This window comes from Ailuropoda melanoleuca, chromosome 9, assembly GCF_002007445.2.
Source record: "Ailuropoda melanoleuca isolate Jingjing chromosome 9, ASM200744v2, whole genome shotgun sequence".
NCBI lineage: Eukaryota > Metazoa > Chordata > Mammalia > Carnivora > Ursidae > Ailuropoda > Ailuropoda melanoleuca.
The window spans coordinates 72,565,458-72,582,081 of record NC_048226.1 but is presented as its reverse complement, the minus strand read 5'-3'; positions in this window follow the sequence as shown (position 1 = coordinate 72,582,081).

Here is a 16,624-nt window from a genome sequence, read left to right as displayed (position 1 = left end):
TAGCTAATATTTACTGTTTAAGATAAATTATTCCACTCAAACCGCTAAATGACCCCTTGAAATCTAAAAACTAAGCCTCCAAGAAATAAACAGTTTTCCCCAAATTTCACATGTCCCACCTGTCTACTGGACTCCAAATCCCAACCACTTGGCTATACCAAACTTGGGAATGTCACTTAATCTCTTAAAAAACAATCTACTTCTCCATAAAGATGAGGAAAATGAGACCAATCTACTCATCATGGCTATCATTAGGATTTAATGAGAAATCACATGGAAACTGCTAACATTTATGAAGAAGTGAATATTAACTATTCTGAAGGTAAGAGTAAATGGATATGGTTCTACTTTACCTAGCACATCGTGGCTTTTATTTGAGCTGTGGAAGTCTTCCTGGCTTCTCCAAGTTATTTAGAATTTTCTATATTGATCTTACTTGGAGCTTGGCTGCTTCTCTTCACACCCTTTCTCACTGTCTAAATTTGCAATAAACCATAGGCTATATTGTGCCATCGTTAAATCAAAATTTATTTCAGTGGAAAATGTTGAGGAGCACATGGAGAATATATGAATACTAAATGTCTCTGCCCCAGTGCCTGAACGTGGATGTCCTAGGGGTCAAGCCTAAAGCACTGTGCTCTAAGAGAGAACTAAGACCAAACCTATTTCTAAGTAATAATACTATATATGCTATAGATTCTAGGGATATTACATATGAGCTTGATCATAGTTGTACTAGTACTAGTCAAAATTTAATGAATTCTTAACCATATACTGAACAACATGGTTTATACAGAGTATCTTATAAAATCCCTTCACAAAAACACTGTAGATGTCCTCAATATTATAGAATTGCAAATAAGGAAATTGAGGCTTAGAGAGATGTGTGTGGAACTGAAATAGAGGAAAAGAAAATTTAGAATTAGGAGTAGAAAAATTTAAAAGGCTGAGAAAAAAATGTATGAAAATGGGGAATAAATATTAATGACAATCTTACCAACATCTAGGAAAGAATCAAGTCTTATACCGAAATCTAGAAAAAAGGTATAAGTTCCATACTTTGTATTACCAGAAAAAAATTTTTCAAAACTAGATTTTTCCTATTTCGTGCATACTTCATTTTGCTTCCTTTAGACCTAATGACTTACGATCTTACAGTAAATGGGAATTTTTACGACAGGCTCTATAGCTCCACTTCGGTGGAACTCCAGTCAAACATGTTCAAGCCTTTTTCTATAGACCACCTGCCAGATGCAAAGTCTAAATCCACTTTGATTCCCTGGGATACAGAAGTTATTATGTTAATCTTCTTAATGAGAGTAAAGAACATCTTTTACGATCAATTTTTACTCAGCAAGATATAATTTGATCCTTTTTCCTTTCTGTGTTTTAGTCACCAGAGCTATATGTCTTATACAGAAATAAATCATTTATTAAATATCTGTTTAAAAGTCTTGATTTTTCCAACCCCGAACGCCCACACAAAAGAGAAGAGCACAATGGAATGCACCATAAAACGTACCTTTTGTTTGACTTTGACTTTTTACTATTAGCTTTGATTTTCACCAACCAAATAGTTCTGGGTAAAATTTTAAAATGGGCTAAGATAATTTACCTAATCACCTTCAAAAGGTCCCACCTTCTAATACCATCACAATGGCGGGGGGGTGGTAGAATTTCAACATATGAATTTTGGGGGACATAGGCCATAACACCTATTTTTCCAGGCCACAGGAAATTTTCCAGGCTGTTTTCTTCTGTTCTACCTTGTCTAGAAGTAAGGTTATCCCTTTAGGCTCCCATCCACACGAAGTGTTCTGTGTCTACTTACCCACCTCCACCTTGGAATCCTATTGTTCGTGAGTAGTAGGTTGTATGGGGTATGTAGTCAAGGACAATTTGCCACTGGAACCCTTCCAGTCTCTCCATGAGCCCTCTGATGGAAGACCCTTTATTCTCTGCCTGCTTTTAGGTCTCCATTCCCTCCATTATTTTGTTTTGTTTTTCTCTAATTAAAAAAAATATCTTTTTTCTTCACCCTTTGCCCAGCTATAGTTTTATTCAGTTTTTGAGAGGAAGATTTTACCTCTGTAAATTTGCATTTGATCTATCACTCACTTAGGCTAACACCTTGAATTTTTGTTTCACCTTTATGTAGGCTAGAAAGGGAGAAATGGCCTTAGGGAGACCAGTAAGTCAATATAGAGAAGCAAGGAAAACCACAGAAAACACACAGAGTAGTAGTCCATGATGCACCTTGTTACATTTTCAGGATCAGCAGTATGATTGGTAACCAAAAAATATTTAATCAATGACTAAATAAATTAATACTACAGCGTTTCATATTTCCAGAGGAAGAAATCAAATCGAAGAGGGAGATGGGTAGTTCTTTCAATTGTTTATCTAACCGACATATGTTTATTAAGTGCCTATGATGTTTTAGGCAACCAGAATCAGCTACATAACTTGCAGGGGCCAACGCAAAATAAAAATGTGGGGCTTTTTGTTTGAAAATGATTAGAAATTTCAGTACAGTGATGGTGCAGCATTAAACCAAACTCAGGATCCTTCTAAGTGTAGGGTTCTGTGTTACTGCACAGTTTGCATACCCAAGAAGCCAATCTTGATGGTAATCAAGAAAGAAAGACTGAAGTCTTTGTGGGGAAGATCACTGAGCAACTTAGAATATGAAACCCGCAAGGACATAGGATAGAAGGAGCTCCACCTTGGTTGAGTGGATTAGAGAAAGTGACGTTGAAGCTGATTTTCATTCAAAGGGAATAGAATGACTTTGATAAATCAAAAGATGTTAGTATCATTAGGTGGCACAATGCAAAGGAGAAGAGGAATGAAGGAGGATAGTTTGGGAGAATTTATCTTTACCCTAAAAAATAACAGGAAGCATTGAAAGGTTTAAGTAGAACTATCTTGACCAGATATCTATCTTAAATCAGAAATTTAGATTACCAAATAAAGGAGAATGAGTTGGAGAGTTTAGGGGAGGCATTGAATGGATATGGTAAGAGAAGCTGGGGTGTTATCCCAATAGCCATGGAAGCTTGGAGCAAGGTAATGGCAGTTAAGAGGAAGAGAAGGGGGAATTTTGTGTGATATTTGAGAAATTAACAGGACAGTGGAGGCAAAGAGAAGGAGTCATCAAATCACTATTGCTGCCTAATTTTGGTATATTGAATTTTGGTTTACAGTTTTATCTATTACCTCCATGCCTATTGTCTCTCTTCTGAGAGACACTCTCAAAATAGTATGCATACTAGCTAAGCACCTATCATGTAGGTTCTCAATAAATACTTTTTGATAGATATTTAATGAGCCAAAATTCATTCTCTTTCCCTTGCCCTCCACTTTTAAATAACTCGAAAACAAAATAGGTGTTCAGAAAAGAATTACTTATTAGAACATATAAACTCTAGTATTTAAAATTGCCAACCACAAATAGCCAGAAGCAAATGATCATTTCCTTTAGCCAAGAAGAAGCATTATGTAAAATGCTAGTAATAGAAAGATTAATGGCAATAGCTATCACAAGAATATCTTGCATTTCTAGAATGTTTTGTAGTTTCCAAAATAATTTTATACCTATGACCTCATTTGAAGGACATATGTGCCTATCCGAAAAGACATCACGATGAAGGAGAGCAGTTAAGTCTTGTTCATAGATTACTATGATACAAAGCACATTGGTCAAGTATTACAATAGATTCAACCTTGTACCAATGCACAAAGAGTAGCTTTTCCCAATGTTAAGACATAGTCTATGGTTTCTTGGGTTGCTATGGTTTCTTGGGTTTGGATCGTTTTGGTTTGGGAGGAGCTTAGTAGTAATTTGGAAAAATAAGGCCACAATATTTTGTAGCACCTCCCATCAAGGAATGGAGTAGATATTCCCATGCCCAGAATCTGAGCTTGCTTTGTAACCTCGGCAGAAGTGCTATTGCCCTAGTTTGGGAGCGTAGGCCTCAAGACACCTTGCAGCTTCCACCTTCCTCTTTTGGAAGACTGCTTTGAAACTATTATTGTTGGCCTAGCCTAATGCAGGATGGACGGACCAGTGGAGAAGAACTAGGATTGCTTTGAATTTGCAAAACAGGTCTTCTTCAACCTTGCAGCATAGCGGAGCCACAAAGTGAATGCAGAAGCACGTCTGAGCCTTGGAAAAAACAGTGTGGAAACCACCCAGCCAACCCACAGAATTGTGAGCAATACTCTGTCTTTGCAGTTTTATGTCAGGGTTTGGCCAACTATGCATTGCAGGTCAACTCTGACTTGCAGACTGCTTTTGCATGGTGAGCAAGCTAGGCATGAGTTTATATCTTAAAAACGCTGGGGAAAAAACCAAGGGAGAGCATTTATATTGAGTGCTATATGGTATGTCACACACTGTTCTAAATCTTTGCATTTACTAATTCATTCCATATTTACAACAATTCCACAAATCTAATACAACTACTCATTTTGTGATGAGGAAACAGCTGTTTCTAAGGTTAAATATGTAGTCAAAGATCTCACAACTGATTAGTTAGTATGTCTAGAATTCAAACCCAAGAAATTCTATCTCCGTGCTTTAAACCCATTTGAAAAATTATCCAACAGTTTGAGAGCAGTATATGAGTGCCAAAGGGGAGATATACAGATGGAGGCAACACATTCTGGTGATTTCCCAAGAAGGACATTATGTTTCTGAGAAGCAAGCAAAACCTTTGCAGGAGAATGAGGCCATGGTTTTTTACTCTCATGAGGGAACACAAACTCTATGCCCCGATTAACCAAAAGAAAAATTCCATTCTTTTAATAAAAGATCCATATTACAAAAAAGCTGTATTCAGTCATTATTATTACATTTTGGGTTTTGTCAATAAAATTTTTGTGGGAACTTGTTTTTTCTCTTATTACCTAAGTATCTACATATTATCTCTGATTTCTTTAGGTCCTCCCAGTCAAATGTATTTACTCTGGCTTTTTACAGAAAAAGTGTGCTGACCTCTGCTCTAAATCATTAAATCTGGGGATAGTTTATTATACAATGATAGGCAAATTAACATAGAAATATACAAAGAAAAATATGCAAACAAAAATAAAGGAGGGTTGATTATTCATATTTTTATGATGCATGTAGATGAAATTTCCCAACCTTCTTAACCTTGTGATTGTTAATAACGATCCAGGAATGAAGAACCAAAAGACGATGAATAAAATCTTGGGGCCTTGGATTTAGGAAACCTTGAAGTCCATTTATTTAATGTGTCCTTTGAAAGGGAGGCATCCCTTCTACAGAATTTAGGCCATATTCATTTGAAATTTAGAGCTTATAGGGACCTGCCTTGACACTTTTCCTCCCTTATCATTGCAAAAGTAGACGCATTAAACAAATTGAGATTCCAAATAACATTTCAAATAATAATTAAACTTGGAAGAAGAAAAAACTTACTTTTAATCCCTTTAGCAGCACACAATTTATGCATAAAATTATTTATTTGCTAATATTAATGACCTTTAATTGACGCAAAGCAGTTCAAGGCCTTTTCTATAGCTGAAAATAAGCACTGATGGGAAGTCTAAAAGTTGGGTGAATATATGACCTGCTTTGCCTGGGACAGTCCTAGTTGGTGACTGTTTTCCCAGGATAATTATTAATGGCACCCTCTTTAGTGTCAAAAGTGTCTTACTTTGGAAGATAAATTTTCTGGTCACCCTAGCTGAGAGAAATTTTAGAAACCATTTAGCACCAAGCCTGTTTTTGTGGATGAGAATACTGATCAAAAAAAGGTTGAGTAACTTGAAAGCTCTATAATCTTAAAATAGTCATATTATCAATTCAGGAAACTCTGCAATTTATTAAAAAGAAGAAATACTACTTATCCACATAATGGAGACATATTCTTCAAGAGTCTTTGCGAGTTATCTTTTAGGACCATGGCTATCTTATGTCTGGAACTCATATTTTAAAATGCAAACTGTGCTTAATGAATCTAATCAAAGAAGGTGTTATTCCAATGTGCATGAATCCATTAGATGAATGGGACAAAACTGTAGTCATTCTGTCAGTAATAGTAATTTAACAGAATAATTCCCATTAATATGTCAATATATAAAATGTAAGCTAGAACTTTTCAATTTGCTATTTTTAGGTTTTAGCAGACAATTTTGAAACCCTCTGAAGATATTTCTGTAGAGCAAACTGTCTTACAATCTTGTCATGCTAAATTTTGATGAGCGTTTTTCCAGGAGGACATTGCCTATTTTAAACAGTGATTTGAAGGCCATTTATTAAAGAAACAAGAAACCTCTGTTGACAGTTGGCACAGCCTCTTAAAGGCCACCCACCGAGTCATTTTCTTTCTCTCTTAGGAGTTGCTGCTGAAGGGAATGTTTCCATGATTCATTTCTTTCAATGGGTGTTTGTCAGTATTGGTTGCATTTCAGAATCCTGACTTGAATTTTTATGGTCGACTTAAAAAGTAGGTAATCCCCTAGAAGAAGGCTTTTGTTTTAGATTATTTCTTAGTGCCTGTGGGTAATAGGTATTAACTTCACCAGCCCCCCCACCCCTTGCAGATTATGAAGGAAGTTGAAAGTTCTCTGCTGCTTTGAGAATAGTCCATCTCACAACAGACATTTTCAGTAGGTCATGAGCCAAATCTGTTATTCTTATCAGAGATTGTGTCTCATCTCTCCTGAGGCTGACAATTGGGAGCATCTTCAAGATGGGCTTCAACTCTGCTGTTCCTTGTCACCTCCAGCTTAGCAGTTCATCTTATGAAGGACACTAAATTGGGCTTAAAGATGTCCCTGGGTAAAGTTTTTGTTTTCCTATCTTATTAAAATGCTGAGTAGTAGAAAACATTACCCTATACCTTTTTGCCTAGTTAAGAAATTCTGAGACATTTACATTTCTTTAACCGAACTTGATTTAGTGCATTGGAGATGCCACTCGGCTCTGTGTCTCACTTTGAGAGGAGCCCAGTCATTGTTGTTAGGCGTTCTTGATTCTTGATACTGATTTGTACTTTAGCTAAAAGAGTCATAATTAAGTGGCAAGTGATTACTTATGAATTTGTCACTCTTTCATTTATTTTATCATTTCCAATAATAGGGGAAAATAAAAACATTTTACCTTTTTAAAATTTCTGTTATGGTAGATATAATCTTTAAAGGTCAAGAATTTTTAATATGTCAATAGGCTTTGGGTCAACTTCTCAATACTATTGTGTATGCACTGTGAAAATACAGAAGGTATTTGATATTTTAAGTTATATATACCTTTATATAAACATTATATATGTATATCTGTATACATATATTATGTATATATACATATTTGTGTTTATATGTGTGTGTTACATGTGTGTGTGTATAAAATTTTGAATAGGAAGGCTTTATCGTTCCTGACCTGAATATTAACAGGTCCAGGCAGTAAAAAGGGAGTGGGACACATTCCTATCTCCTACACTGCCTCTGTAGGTGGAGTACCTATGAAGTTGTAGCCAAAAGCCTAAATGGAATTTTAGCACTTACTGGGCTTAACGGAATCTGGTAATTTGGCTTCTAAGGTTCACGCAGAGTTTGTATTGCGGATGTTGATAATTGATACAGAACAATGGCTATCACACTTCATGCTGGTGCTGTGTATCTGCCATATCAAAACTATTCCAGTATTGGGGTTGGAGGGAAGGAAATCCACTGCGTCTGGGATCCAAGATAAATAGAGCTGTTGCACTTTGTCAGATGTTAATCAAACAAATACCCATTCTATAATATGGGTTCAGATGATATATTGGGTTTTCTGCTCCTACTAGAAGTTATGGGTGGTTATGTGTGTTCATATCTGACGGTTGTTTTTGTCTTGGAACCATCAGGCCTAAAGTTCCCCATGGTGTTACAATTTATCATCTGCATCCTTCTGGAAAAAAAATTTGGGAGACTTCAGCCAAACCTAATGGAGATTCTTGGGCATGATTCACTACATAATTAAGTCATTTCCTTTACCCTTCATTATAGAGATCTCCAAATCATTTATTCACTCATCCATTCATTAATTCTCCTATCGAGTACTCCCTAAGGCTGATAAAAAAATGGGACTAAAGAAACATTTTGTGTCAAGAAAATTAACTTGAACTTTTGTTTAAAAAACAAACACAGAAATATACATAGTTTTCTTTGAAGTTAGACAAAGTCTGACATGTATTCCTTTAACTGTGTAAAGCAAAGGATATAGGCCAGGGGGATATAATGTCCGCTACAGGGAACATTCTATTGTTCTATCTCCTTTTCTCCTGCATGACCCCAACTGAGAGCTTCAAGAGTGGTTTTTATGCATTTAAAACAGTAGAAAGGCTGGATTTTCATAATAGATCAAGTACACCCATGTGGGACACAACCTAGGTTTATGGTTTAGTGGTCTATGGATGGATTTCAGGGTTTCTGAAACCTCAAATTGCCTGCAAAAGCCTAAGTGATTGTCTATATGTGATTAACAATAATATGTCCACTTCTCTGAAGAAACCTTTATCAGTTTATCAAAGGATTCTGTTACGCAAAAATAGTTATAACCACTGACACATACCAGTTCATATCAATCATGACACTCGTATCAATCACTATAGTGATCCCCCAGATGACAAACAAACAAAATCAGGTTGTACTCTCCAATGAAGAAAGGAACAAAGAAGCTAGACCCGTATGATATGCTTATGCAATTATTAATTTGATGATAAACTTCAGTTGAATTTATTTGTTGTATTATTGTTAGTGCCCCGAGTCTTGCCACAAGTTCAGGGTGCCCACTACACAAGAAACCCCAGGATGATGAGCAACCCAAGTCTCACTTTTCAGATAGAGCCGATCACTCATCCTTGGACAACGAATTACTACAAAGATTCCTCCCTGTGACACTGTACTTTCTTATCTGCGCCAATGAAGTCACCACAAGAACAGAAGTTATCCTTCCCGTGGAATCGCCCCCAATTTCCCAGAGTTCAGATTTTCTTAGCTGTGACATTTGTTAGTGAAATGAAAGTTTAGACTGCCTATCTGGTAACCATCTGTGATTAGCTAATTGAATTGTTCCAAGGCACTTAATGCCACCTTCAGAACGGTTTTTAGCTTGGCTGACTGTGCTTTCCTTCAAGCCGGCCTTGAGCTATACAGGCATACCTTGGAGATCTTGCAGGTTCAATTCCAGACCACCGTGATAAAGCGAGTATCACAATAAAGCAAGTCGAATGAATGTTTTGGTTTCCCAGTGCATATAAAACTTAGGTTGACGCTATGCTGTCGTCTATTACGGGTACAATAGCATTATGTCCAAAAAAACGATGTACATATCTTAATTCAAAAATTTTTTATTGCTAAAAAACGCTAACCATCATCTGTGCTTTCAGTGAGTCATAATCTTTCTGCTGGTGGAGGGTCTTGCCTCGATACTGACAGCTGCTGACTGATGGTGACGGCTGCAGAAGGCTGGAGTGGCTGTGGCAATTTCTTAAAATAAGACAACAGTGCAGTTTACCTCATTAATTGACTCTTCTTTTCATGAATATTTTTTCTGTAGCATGTGATGCTTTTTGATAGTATTTTACCCACAGCAGACCTGTCAAAATTGGAATCAATCCTCTCAAAGTCTGCTGCTGCTTTATCAACTAAGTTTATAGAATATTTGCAACCCTTGCTGTCATCACGACAGTCTTCGCAGCGTCTGCACCAGGAGTAGACACCATCTCAGGAAAACACTTCTTTGCTCATCCGTAAGAAGCATCTCTTTAGCCACTGGTTTTCTCACGAGACAGCAGCAATTCAGCCACGTCTTCAGGCTCCACTTCTTCTTTTTTATTTTTTAACCATTTCGTTGTATTTTTCTTACCATGGTAACTCTTTAATCCCCATCCCCTATTTTCCCCACCCACCTCCCTTCTGGTAACCATCAGCTTGTTCTCTATACTTAAGAGACTGTTTCTTGATGTGTGTGTTTATCCCTTTGTTCATTGTTTTGTTCCTTAAATTCCATATATGAGTGAGATCACATGGCATTTGTCTTTCTCTGATTGACTTATTTCGCTTAGCATTATACTGTCTAGCTCCATCCATGTTGTGGCAAATGGCGAGATTTCAATGTTTTTATGGCTAAGTAGTAGTCTGTATATATGCTCCTGGACGCTCTCTCTCTCTCTCTAAAATAATAAATAAATATTTAAAAATAAACAAAACAAATAAGACTTCAAAGTTGAAATTACTCCTGATCCACTGACTACAGAATGGATGTTGTGGTTGCAGGCATGGAAACAACATTGGTCTCATCATTCATGTCCATCAGAGCTCTTGGGGGATGAGGTGCATTGTCCATGAGCAGTGATATTTTGAAAGGAATCTTTTTTTCTGAGTAGTAGGTCTCAACAGTGGGCTTAAATATTCGGTAAACCACATTGTAAGCTAATGTACCATCATCTAGGTTTTGTTTTTTTCATTTTCATTTATAGAACACAGACTGGGCAGATTTTCAGAATGGTGAATGAACACTGACTTCAACTTAAAGCCACCAGCTGCATTAGGCCCTAACCAGAGAGTCAGCCTGTCCTTTGAAGCTTTGAGGCCAGGCGTTGACTTCTCCTCTCTAGCTACGCAAGTCCTAGATGGCATCTTCTTCCAATATAAAGCTGTTTTGTCTACATGGAAAGTATGTTGTTTAGTGTGGTCACCTTCATTAATTATGTGGCCCAGAGCTAGAGCTTCTGGAGAACTTGCTGCTTCACCTTGTTATGGAGATGCCTTCTGTCCTTAAGCCTCATGAACCACTCTCGGTGAGCTTCATACTTCTGTTCTGTAGCGTCTCCCCTCTCCGCCTGCCCCCCTTGCCTTCACAGAATTGAAGAGAGTTGGGGCCTTGCTCTCAATTAGGCTTTGTCTGAGGGAATGTTGTGGCTGGTTTGGTCTTCTATGCAGACCACTACAACTTTCTCCAGATCAGCAGTAAGGCTGTTCGGCTTTCTCATTGTTCATGGGTTCAGTGAAGTAGCACTTGTAATTTCCTTCAAGAACTTTTCCTTTGCATTCACAATTTGGCTGCTTGGTGCAAGAGGTCTAGCTTCCAGCCTATCTCAGCTTTCATCATACCTTCCTCACTAAGATTAATCGTTTCTAACTTTAGATTTCAAGTGAGAGACGTGTGACTCTTCTTTTCATTTATGGGCTTTTTTGGCCTAATTTTAATATTGCTGTGTCTCAGAGAATAGGGAGGCCCAAGGAAATGGAGAGACGTGGGGGAAAGGCTGGTCAGTGGAACAGTTAGAACAGGTACAACATTCATGAATTAAGTTCATCATCATCTTTGGGGCAGTTCATGGAGTCCCAAAGCAATTACAATAGTAACATTAGAGACCACTGATTACAGATCACCCTAAAATATAATAACAACAAAAAAGCCTGAAACATTGCAAAATTTACCAAAATGTGGCAGAGACACAAAGTGAGCAAATGCTGCTAAAAAAAAAAAAAAAATGGCGCCAATAGACTTACTTGACACAGGGTTGTCGCAAACCTTCAATTTGTAAAAGATGCAGTATCTGCGAAGTGCAGTAAAGCAAAGTGCTGTGCCAACGAGGATGCCGAGAGCTGCTCCTATTAATTCTGAGGGAAAAATACATGAGTAGTTTGTCTACCCAACTTGAGACTTACCCCTCTATTCTCAGCCTCATCACAAAAATGAGCCCCCCAAACATTTGTGTAGTTACAGAAATATTGTTTATTATTATTTTCTTCAAATCTCTTTTTTTCTCCCATCTTTTCTCTTCTTTCCACAGTGGGTAGTATTCCTCTCAGTACCCAGACAACTCTGTTGCTTTGCCTCTACTTGTAGAACAACAAACTAAACTACTGAAAAGTTATTAAAATTGTCTTCTCTTTTGGTTAATGACTAGAATTTATTTTTTTCTGAATTAACAGGACATTTCCTTCCATTTAGCTTAGACAGAGTTTTAAACTTTACCTCCATCTCACCAGGACATTCTTATCCTCCCTCCTCCAATTGCCCTCATGTCAATTTTGTGAATGTCAACCATTCCTCTTTGTATTTGAACCTTTGTCAATGCTGGAAGAAGAGCTTCCCTTGTCTATTGAAACTGTGCATTGCCCCATTTCTTGCCTCTGCCCTCATCACCTTTGAGTCAGTTGAAACAGTGTTCTTCAAACTGTAGGATGCAATCCATAAATGGGTCATGAAATCAATTTAGTAGGTCATGACCAGCATTGTATAAATAAAATAGAATTGCCTAGAATAGAATAGAAAATATCAGAGTGCATCTCACAGGAAGGATAACAACTACATCGTGAAACTTTTTTTTTTTTCAGTTGAAAGAGAGAAAAAAAGTGACTGTGGGGTCTCAAGATAAAATATTTTTCTTACCATTGGTCATGGTTCAAAGCACTTGAGAAACACTGAGTTTAAATGCTGGGACTATGATATCATCTCCCCTACATTCCACAGAGGGGGATTTAAACTCCATAAATCTCTTAATATATCTGTGGTTCTTGGGCTTTAATGCATAGACCTTTTTAATTTTTTTTTAAATAATCTCTACACCCAATTTGGGGCTCGAGCTCATGACCCCGAGATCAAGTGTCACATGCTGTACCAACTGAGCCAGCCAGGAATGCCCCTGCATAGACCTCTTTTCAAATCTAGTAAAATTATATCTCCTTTTCCGGAAACATGCTGGAGCACAAGCTCAAAAGAAGTTAAGAGTGTTGCTCATATAAGCTTAAGGTTTGCTGCCCTTTAATTAAGATTATTTGGAATTTATTCCCAAATTCTGGAACTTTTCATGTTATCCCACACTTCCCATTTTCATCCATACATCCTCACTTCTGACTAGTTGACCTGAGTTTCCATGTCTCCATATCTTTCTCCTTCTCATCTTTGTAACCACCTCCTTGCAACTCTAAACATATGAAACTTTCACATTCAGTTCCTTTGGTGGGACCTCTGTACAACAGCCCTCTCTAATCCTCTCTAAAAACCTTCTTGCAGATGTTGCTGACTATCTAAAATGGAGTGCGTTTCTGCCCTCCCTATTCATTTGCCTTCCTTTCCTTTGTCCTGAATTTGGATATGTGTCTATTAGAATGCAGCCTGATGGGTAATGAACAGCTTTGCATGCACCAGACATGTTCTGTAAATATTGTTCCTATAAAGAGTAGTTATTTATTCTTCGAAACCAGCCATCCAATCATGTAGATATGCATTATTACCGAACTGGCATGCTGAAATTCCCTGGAGTTTGACAAAATGAAAACAGGTTGTACTCACTCCTCAAATCCTAGCAATGGTTAAAAACTGCATTTTCATGCAAACATAAATTACAAATGGAATTATGATAACTGATTACCCCCCCCCCTTCCAAAGGCACACAAATCATTTGTAATCCTGCCCTGGAGGGCTGTATAGTTGGCTCATTGCATATGCTCACAGCATTCGTCAGTCCTATTCAATCACCACTGCTTCCCGTGGCAAAGTGTACAGGGGCGTTTAGAAAACCAGTATGTCTCTATTTCCCTAAATCTACCATTAGGGTGGAGAATCGGTGTAGAGCACTGCTGCTTCACAATAGGAATAATCCTGAGTATGTATCCTCGTTTTATTCATCTTCAATTTCTGTTTGACAGAATTTCATGCTGCTGGAAGATATTACATTGACAGCCGAGAGATAATTTCCGTTTTTAATCCAGAGAACAAGAGCCACTTGGGAAGTGACTATAAATGTCCTCTGGGTGTCCCAGAGATATGCCTCATCCTTGTGCTGGAAGGAACACACCTCTGGGGAGGAAACAACTTTGATCAGTAAGTCTCTTTGGAAAACATCAAGAGAAATAGATTTCGTTGATTCCCCTATGAGTCACGGGTCTGAGATAAAGCAAACCCTTCCATTTCTAAATCAGCTTTCAAGAGGCAGCAACTCTGTCATTACTCCCAGGCAATAGTTTCCACGGAGGAGCTGAGAGTAATGTTTCCAAACAGGCCTCTCTTTTCTTTCAATATAGTAATAGAGGTGTCATAGGCCTTCTTATTGCCAGCACTTCCCGCAGCTCACTGTACTGGGTAGATGTCCTGTTACAGATGCTGGACAAGCTGGCAGAAGCCTAGGTCTCTAAGCTATAGAGTTCTTCTTGGGTCAGTCCTCCTGACTTTCCTGATTTACTTGAGGATGGAGGCTTTATCCTATAATTGAAACATCTTCTCAGGCCAGCCCTCCTCAGGCTCAGAAAGGTGATTCATTGGGGCACCTGGGTGGAACAGCAGTTAAGCGTCTGCCTTCAGCTCAGGACGTGATCCCGGCATTATGGGATCGAGCCCCACATCAGGCTCCTCCGTTATGAGGCTGCTTGTTCCTCTCCCACTCCCCCTGCTTGTGTTCCCTCTCTCGCTGGCTGTCTCTATCTGTGTTAAATAAATAAATAAAATCTTAAAAAAAAAAAAAGAAAGGTGATTCATTGATAATAGAGAGACCATTTCCCATCTTTTCTGGACCACTGGGGACAGGTGCTTTTTCTATGAGGCAAATTGCTGACTTTCCATCCTCCTTCTATGTCAATCACCTAAGGTGTTACAGTGTATATTATGTGTGTGTGTATCCTTTATGTATATATATGCAGATATATATACCCTTCTATACGTTATATACTACTACATACATACATGTATGCACACATACACACATAAAACACACACACACTAAAGCTAAAGGTCCTTAAGGGTCAGGATCCCTTTATATTTACCATTTTGGAATATATATGTATATATACAGCCCACACACCTACACACACACTTATATGTATTATATATACTTGCCATAAATACTAAACATATATTTGTGACATAAACAGAATATCTATTACATACATATGTATTTGTCAGAAATGTGTTTATACATAAATGTGTGTGTGTGTGTGTGTGTGTGCGTGTGTGTGTGTGTGTGTAGAGGTCTTCAAAGTCCCGGATTTCTTATATACCCTCATGTCCCATTATCTAATCTATAAATGACATACAAATAAATTCAAATCAATTCAATCAATAAGTATATATTACCCAATATGTCAGGTTGTGCTATATTCCAGGAATACAAGGTTTACCTCGGCATTAATTCACACACTTTCACAGTATACATAGAGATTTCAAAGTGCTTCTAGAATTCATGGAAGGAGCTCTTAACCCAGATTTGAGGAGATCCCAAGAGCATGACATAAAAAGTAATTTTTAACTAGGGCCTAAAAGGTAACTAAGCTTTAGCCAATGACAGATTGGTGGGGACACAGGCAGGGATGGAGATAGGCATGAGAGGAAACGCTTCCATAGAAGACTCGAGGCTGAAGGAAAACAAACGTATTAGATGGCTCTTTTTGTCTTAACACCAGAAGCATCTAAAATATTTTTTTAAGGATTTTAAAAGTGATCATCCATTTTTAAATTTATGATAATCGAAGAAAGCCTCCCTAGAGTGTGAGGCACATGGTGATGGTGTGATCTGCTGGGCTGTGGGTGGCCGGTGGTCCCGTCAGTCCGAAGTGGACAGACAGATGGTACAGATGACAGTGGATAATGCCAGTGAACTCACTGCCCTCACGGGCCGGTCGTAATTGTTTCCAGTCATTTTGGTGAGTGTAGTAGAGATTGCTTAGTAGCTCTTCAAACCCATTTCCTTCTATCTCTGGGCACAGAACTGATCCAAATTTTCCCAGCCTCCTTTTCACTTGGGCCTGTGTGGATAATTCTAGACAATCGAATGTGGTCAGACAGGATACATGCCACTTTTAGTTCTGGTTCTTTAAAACCTGTCTCCAACTTCTCCTCTCTTTCCCTGTGAGTCAGGGTGTCAGTGCTCAGGGAACCCCAGAACCCTCAGGCGATAATGAGAGAACCTGCATCAGCCCAAATACCTGAACAATTGCTTGGTTCCTCCTGCCTATTGAGCATTTTAGGGGCTAGAAATAAATTTTCATTGTCTTAAATGACTAAAATTTCATGGTTTACCTTGTATTACTGTGACTAATAGCATGACTGTTATCTTTTCGTTTTGTTTTGCTTTTAATAATCATCCTCTTTTAAAACTAAAGTCTGGAAAAATTTCACTCCAGAATAGGTCAAGCTCAAGATGAAGTACTATAGTTAGCATAGGGGTGATAGGGTAGAGTTCTCACAACATTGCTAATAACTTAATTACTTCTTTAAATGACTTTTATGGTAGGATATAAGCCTTATGTACACAAAGCTACTTATTTCATTCATCATTTTATTTAGAGTGCCTGGCATGACAATTACAGGTGATCCACAAATACATATGAGATGAATCAAGTACTGGGTCAGCAAGGTGGAGGTGGGAGTCCAATCAAACAAAGGTCTTATTAACTATGTTTAAGAATTTGGACTTGATCTTGAAGGCAATGAGGAGCCACTGAAGGATTTAAGGAGAGACTGACAGTAATCAGATGTTATCTTTGGGAAGATCACTATAGTCAAAATAAGTTTTCCACCTGAAAAGGTTTAAAACAAATTAAGAAGGTCAGTTTGGAGGCTCCTGTAGTAATCTAGGCAAGAGATAATTGTGCTGTTCGTGGCCCCATG